Source organism: Phoenix dactylifera, unplaced genomic scaffold, assembly GCF_009389715.1.
Source record: "Phoenix dactylifera cultivar Barhee BC4 unplaced genomic scaffold, palm_55x_up_171113_PBpolish2nd_filt_p 001231F, whole genome shotgun sequence".
Lineage (NCBI taxonomy): Eukaryota > Viridiplantae > Streptophyta > Magnoliopsida > Arecales > Arecaceae > Phoenix > Phoenix dactylifera.
Window position 1 is genome coordinate 58,132 of NW_024068566.1, and position 6,719 is coordinate 64,850.

Below are 6,719 nucleotides of genomic sequence, written 5' to 3' on the forward strand. Positions count from 1 at the left end.
CCTTTCCGTCTGCGCCTCTTTTCCGTTTGAAAATCCACTTACACCCTATGGGTTTAAATCCTTCGGGTGGGTCAACCAATGTCCATACATCATTGACCTTCATGGACTCCATTTCAGATTCCATGGCTCCAAGCCATTTATCAGAGTCAGACCTTTGCATAGCATCCATATAGGTGACGGGATCCTCATCGTTCTCATCGAGAGCAATGGGATCATCGTCCCGGACAAGAAAACCATAGTATCTATCCGGTTGATGCGGTACTCTACCGGATCGCCTAACGGGTGCAACCTTAATGGGTTCTGAGTTTGATCCAATCAAATCAGACTCTAACGGTTCAGTTCTAGTTGTCTGATCCTCTACCTGTTGAACTTCATCAAGCTCAACCTTAGAGCTGTTCGTTCTTTCACCAAGAAATTTCTTCTCCAAGAAGACAGCTCTATTGCTGACGAACAACCTTTGTTCATTAACCTGGTAGAAATAATACCCTTTGGTTTCTTTTGGGTAGCCGACAAAATGACATTCTTCCGACCTAGCTTCCAGTTTATCTGCTTTCAAACGACGGACGTAGGCTGGAGACCCCCAAACTTTAAGGTGAGAGAGTACAGGCTTTTGACCGGTCCATATCTCATATGGAGTTTTAGTCACAGATTTACTGGGAACTCTATTAAGAATATAACAAGCGGTCTCAAGTGCATAACCCCAAAATGATAAGGGCAAAACTGTAAACCCCATCATGGATCGGACCATGTCCAACAGCGTCCGATTCCTCCTTTCAGACACACCATTATGCTGCGGTGTTCCGGGAGGGGTCCACTGAGAGAGAATCCCATTCTCCTCCAGATATGTCAAGAAATCACTGGAGAGGTATTCACCACCTCGATCAGATCGAAGTATCTTAATACACTGTCCAGTTTGTTTCTCTACTTCATTACGGTATAATTTGAACATTTCAAATGATTCATACTTGTGTTTCATAAGAAACACATACCCATACCGAGATAGGTCGTCGGTAAATGTAATGAAATAGCTGTATCCACCTCTTGCACTAGTGCTCATAGGTCCACATACATCCGAATGTACAAGACCTAATACAGCACCAGCTCGTATACCTTTTCCAGTAAAAGGCGACTTGGTCATTTTTCCAAGAAGACAAGACTCACAGGTAGGTAATGATTCACAATCATTAATATTTAAAATATCCAGTGAGGCCAACCTGTTGATCCTGTTCTTGTTAATATGACCTAGCCTACAATGCCAAAGGTAGATATCAGAGACATCATCAGATCTAGGGCGTTTACTTGTAGTGTACATTACACTAACAGGTTGTGACAATACATAAATGCCATTGTTTAATCGTTCATTGATTACTGTAACACCATTCATAATGATATCACAATAATCCTTCTTTATACAAATTTCATAACCGTTTAAGGCCAAATGACCAACGGAAATGACATTCATTAAGAAACTAGGACAATAGTGACATTCACCAAGGGCAATTATGTGAGAATTTGAAACAATTTGAATATTACCTAATGCAAGAACTGGAACAGTTCTTCCATCTCCAACATTTAGGAATTTCTCATTGTTACCGAATTTCTCAATGACTTGCAGTCCTTTCAACGTATTACAGATATTAAAAGGACTTCCGGTATCCAATACCCAAGTCATCATATCACATACAGAGAAATTATAAGGTGTTATCATATAACCACCTTGACCAGCAACTCTTTGCTGATTTCTCTCATTAGCACTCGAGTTAGCCTGATTCTTAATCAAAGGTCTAGTCGGCTCATCACTATCCAATAGTGATAGGGAAAACTTATAAGAGGACATTTCTGCATAAAGGATAAAACCATGGCCTTATTAGTAAATGAATCAATTAATCTAAAGACATGGATTTTAGTCTAAAGATCCTTCCACTATTTTATACGAATCAGGAGCCTCTACCTCTAATCCGAAGAATTACTCTTAATTCTTTAGTGGGCACTAGAATCCAATAGGCTATACCTGGGCCCGACTTTGGTCGGTATCAACCCAAATACACCTAAAGGTAGGTTCATAACAAATTGCTTCAACTAAACAACTTCTAGTGATCATTCTGCCCCAGGAAGCACTTCAGCAGGCGTATATCGACACTACTAAAAGTCCCGGTCAGGTCCAACCATTAACATGTAGCAATCAATGCAAACTATCTAATAGATGGTCAAGCCCGACTTTGGCCGGTATCCAACCGGACCACCCATTCCAATAGTTGCAACCGATTCATCATTATTGTATGACAATTCCAATGGCCGATACGCACCAGTGCGCGCACGCGCCTCCAATGTATATAGACGTATTGGACTCATTATCACACAACTAATGGGAGGCTATGACGTGGTCATCTCCATTAACCATATCATTTTATGGACCTAATAATTTAGAGGATTTTTATAATAAAAAGCTGACTCAATCCAAATCCTCCCACTGACTTCATAAGTCAGGTATCATAGGAAATAGATTCAAGTCAGCGCACCTAAATCAGTCCAACTGATTTTCTTACAGGCATGGGTCAATTAGAGTCAATCAGAGATCTGATCAAAAGAGATTCACCAAGATGGCCAGGTAAGTGAGATCAGCGGAAGGGTATGCCATTAACTTGACTGGACCGAAACCCAGCAAGTAGCTCCCAATTAAAAACCTACTGATTACAGTTGCCTTTGACACCAGCTGGTTTATCAATTTCAATTCGATCAATATCATAACTCAAGCTCAACCACGAAGCCTAAATCAACATCCATTTGGTCTAATCAAAGACATGGACTTGATCAACTACAACTATTGCAAAGATCAAGAGCAATCTTGACCCAATCTAAGAAACAACTTTAATTAGATTAGATCAACTACTCTACCAAGTTTGATTTCAACCATTGAGTCCAAATCATTTGGATTTGATTTAGCTAACCCATTACCCCATGAATTATGCAATGTCTTAGACATTCAAATCACATTTAAAGTCTAGGATCTATATCATTACTCAATTCATAATTAAGTATATTACATTATTCATGTCTTATCTTTGTTTTGCATGCTCCGTAACTTTAAATCGTTAAAACACTTTTAAGATTCAAGTTAATCATGCAAACAAACATGTTCATTCATCATATGAATAACATAATGAAATAATACAATTAGTTTACATCATATGTAAAAGATCACATCTTGCATAGATATTTGATATTACAAAGAACCTGGACGGGCTCTGATACCACTGATGGTGTGCGTGCAGAGGGCTAAGCATGAATTTCAGAAAATTTTTATGCGGAAAGAACGGGTTAAACATTTTAACCAAAAACATGCTTGATATTTTAGATATTTTAACTCTGGTACCAGTCGAAGACAGTCTTCAACTGCACATCACATGTGGCGCAGGCTCAGTCCCAATACATAGGGTGACACCCGCGCGTGCCTATCAAAGCACTCATCATATGAGCCCCCGGGTGGAGAGCCACGCTTCGTCACACGATCACGCGTGAGAGTTCCCGAGAATCGGATAGTCTCCACTAATCCTTTGCTTTGACACCATATATCACAAAGCCCTCAGATCCCGAGGATTGTGTAATTCAAATCAATATGCATAAATCACAATTTCTTGTGATTTGAAGATTGAGATCATATCTCAACCATAAAAGAGATCAGATCTCTTACCTTTAGAAGGGGGTTCCTTCAAGGATGCTTCGCAGCCGCACAAGCGTCCGGCCTCGATGACTCGTCCACGCGAAGCTCCGGAATGATCAGCTTCCCGGGGAGTGCTAGCTCGCAGGGAGGCAGAAGGTTGGCTGAAAGGGAGAAGGAAGAAGATGGACCTTCACAGCTCAAGAACTCCTTCTTGGGCTTTCACCTTCAGAACTACTCTCTCCTCTCACTCTCTTTCTCTGGTGCTCTCCATGTGTTGGGAAGAAGGAAGAGGGGTGGCCTATTTATAGGCCAAGAAGAAGGTGAGGTGTCCCTATGAGGTGTCCTGTGAGGTGTCCTGCCAGGACACATGTCACACATGCAAGGAAGAGAGATGTCCTGCTCCGCCACGTGTCACGCATGCAAAGGGGTGAGGTGGCCTGGAGGGCGATGTCATGGATGACCTCATGAGGCAGATGAGGTCATGGATGATATCAGGAGGAGTGTGAGGTGTCCAGGCCCGCCACATGTCACACATGCAAGCAAAAGAGGTGTCCTGCTCCACCACGTGTCACGCATGCAAGCAAAAGAGGTGTCTTGCTCCGCCACGTGTCACGCATGCAAAGGGGTGAGGTGGCCGGGATGTGGGTCCCACATACAGTATGTGGGTCCCACCTAAGCAGGACATGGGTCCCACATACAGTATGTGGGTCCCACCTAGGCAGGACGTGGGTCCCACATACAGTATGTGGGTCCCACATAGGGAAGGAAGTCCTAGTCATACTAGGATCATAATTGATTTTAATCCAATTTGACTCAAGCCAAATCTGATTTGGTTGGGGCAAATTAGACATTTTCACCAAACCAATTTTGGTGTCAATTACGGTTTTACCAACTTCAAATCATATTTGAATTTGGTCAAGCCCAATCTCTATTACTCAATCAAATTGAGTCTAATCAGTGATCTAATCACCAATTAACTTCTCCAAGCAACAATTGCTTAGGGCAATCAGTCAATCACATTGACTATTTTACCTCTAGACGATTCTCAATCGTCAATCAGCCATTTGATCAATCCAGAAACTTCTAAGCGTGTGACCTCACAGGTTCGAACCTAAGCCGGTAGTACAAGAACACTTCCTGCACTAATCGAAGTAACCATCTAGCAATGGGACCCGACGACCGGATAGGCCGAATAGATGCAAAGCAACATTCTAGAACCTATGGACTATGGTTACTGCATAATTCATCCTCTTGACCAGAAAATGCCCAGGATGGGTTTAGAGTCTGTCTACCCTGAAACGATCCATCCGGAAATATGTTTCAATTCAATAAGTCAAGTGATAGTGATTTGACTTTCCCTGGCCAGGGTACTACTTAATTGAAAACACAAGGCATTCACCCTTATTTCTAAGGGAGGTCAATCCCATCTTGATCTGCAACTGACTACCACAAGTACTTGACTGGACCCAGAAACCTTTCGTCGCTGGATTAGAAATTCAGGTAGTCCGGCACCAAAGTACAGTGAGTTGCTTGCAAGCCACCGGTTGCAATCTCAGGTCTAAAGGATACATATACCCATATCCACTCGGAACAACTCTTGACAAGAGAGAGTCCGTCAATTGGTCACGTTCAGTGAACGTACACTACCATTCACCTGTATACCATACTAGTATCTCTATACTCTTTGGTTTGGAAGACAACCAACAAATATGATACACAATGACCTACGCCCGATAATACTATCGTCCTATTAATAGTATATCATACGGTCATGAACATTTAAGGACCTGTGTGACAAAATCATATTTCATTACACAAAGCAGTCCTAAGGACTTCATCACATCGGAGTTTGTGAAGATGTTCTGGTGATGAATAAATACCATGTTATTTATAATTGATTCAAATACATTTACAATCAACAATTGATTGGATTTAGGACATAATTTCCAACAACTCCCACTTGAACTAAAGCCAATCAGTACAGTATCGTATACCCATCTTCAAGTAATGATGGTCAAACTCCTTTACACTGAGGGCCTTAGTGAAGGGGTCGGCTAAGTTATCCTTCCCGTCAATCTTTTGAAGATCAACGTCACCTCGTTCTACTATCTCACGAACCAGGTGATATCTGCGCAGAATGTGCTTGGTGCGCTGGTGAGCTCTTGGTTCCTTGGCCTGAGCGATGGCACCAGTGCTATCCGAATAGACAAGGACTGGTCCACTAAGGGAGGGTGCAACTCCGAGCTCAGCAATGAACTTCCGCAGCCACACAGCTTCCTTTGCCGCATCCGATGCCGCAATGTACTCCGCCTCGCACACAGAGTCCGCTATAGTAGTCTGCTTGGAACTCTTCCAACAGACAGCCCCACCACACAGGGTAAAAACATAACCAGACACAGACTTGCTATCATCACGGTCTGATTGAAAACTTGAATCGGTATAACCGACAAGTCTCAACTCAGTATCTCCATAAACAAGCCACTTATCCTTAGTATTTCTCAAATACTTGAGGATAGTCTTTACAACTTTCCAGTGGCTTTCTCCTGGGTCAGATTGGTACCTACTCACTACTCCTAGTGAATACGCCACATCTGGTCTAGTACAAGTCATAGCATACATAATAGATCCCACAGCAGAGGCATATGAAATTCTACTCATACGCTCTCTTTCTTGGGGAGTTGTGGGGCAATCTCCTTTAGAAAGAGTAATTCCATGACCTATCGGAAGATAGCCTTTCTTGGAATTTTCCATGCTGAAACGTTTCAGCACAGTATTTATGTACATGGATTGGGACAGACCGAGCAACCTCCTAGATCTATCTCTATAGATCTTCATCCCAAGGATGTAGGATGCTTCTCCCAAATCCTTCATGGAGAATTGTGATGAAAGCCATATTTTTACTCCCTGTAGTGCAGCAATGTCATTCCCTATTAGGAGAATATCATCCACATACAGTACAAGAAATAAGACTACCGTACCATTAGCCCATTTGTATATGCAAGGTTCCTCTTCGTTCTTAACGAAGCCATAAGTTTTGATAACCCTGTCAAAACGAATG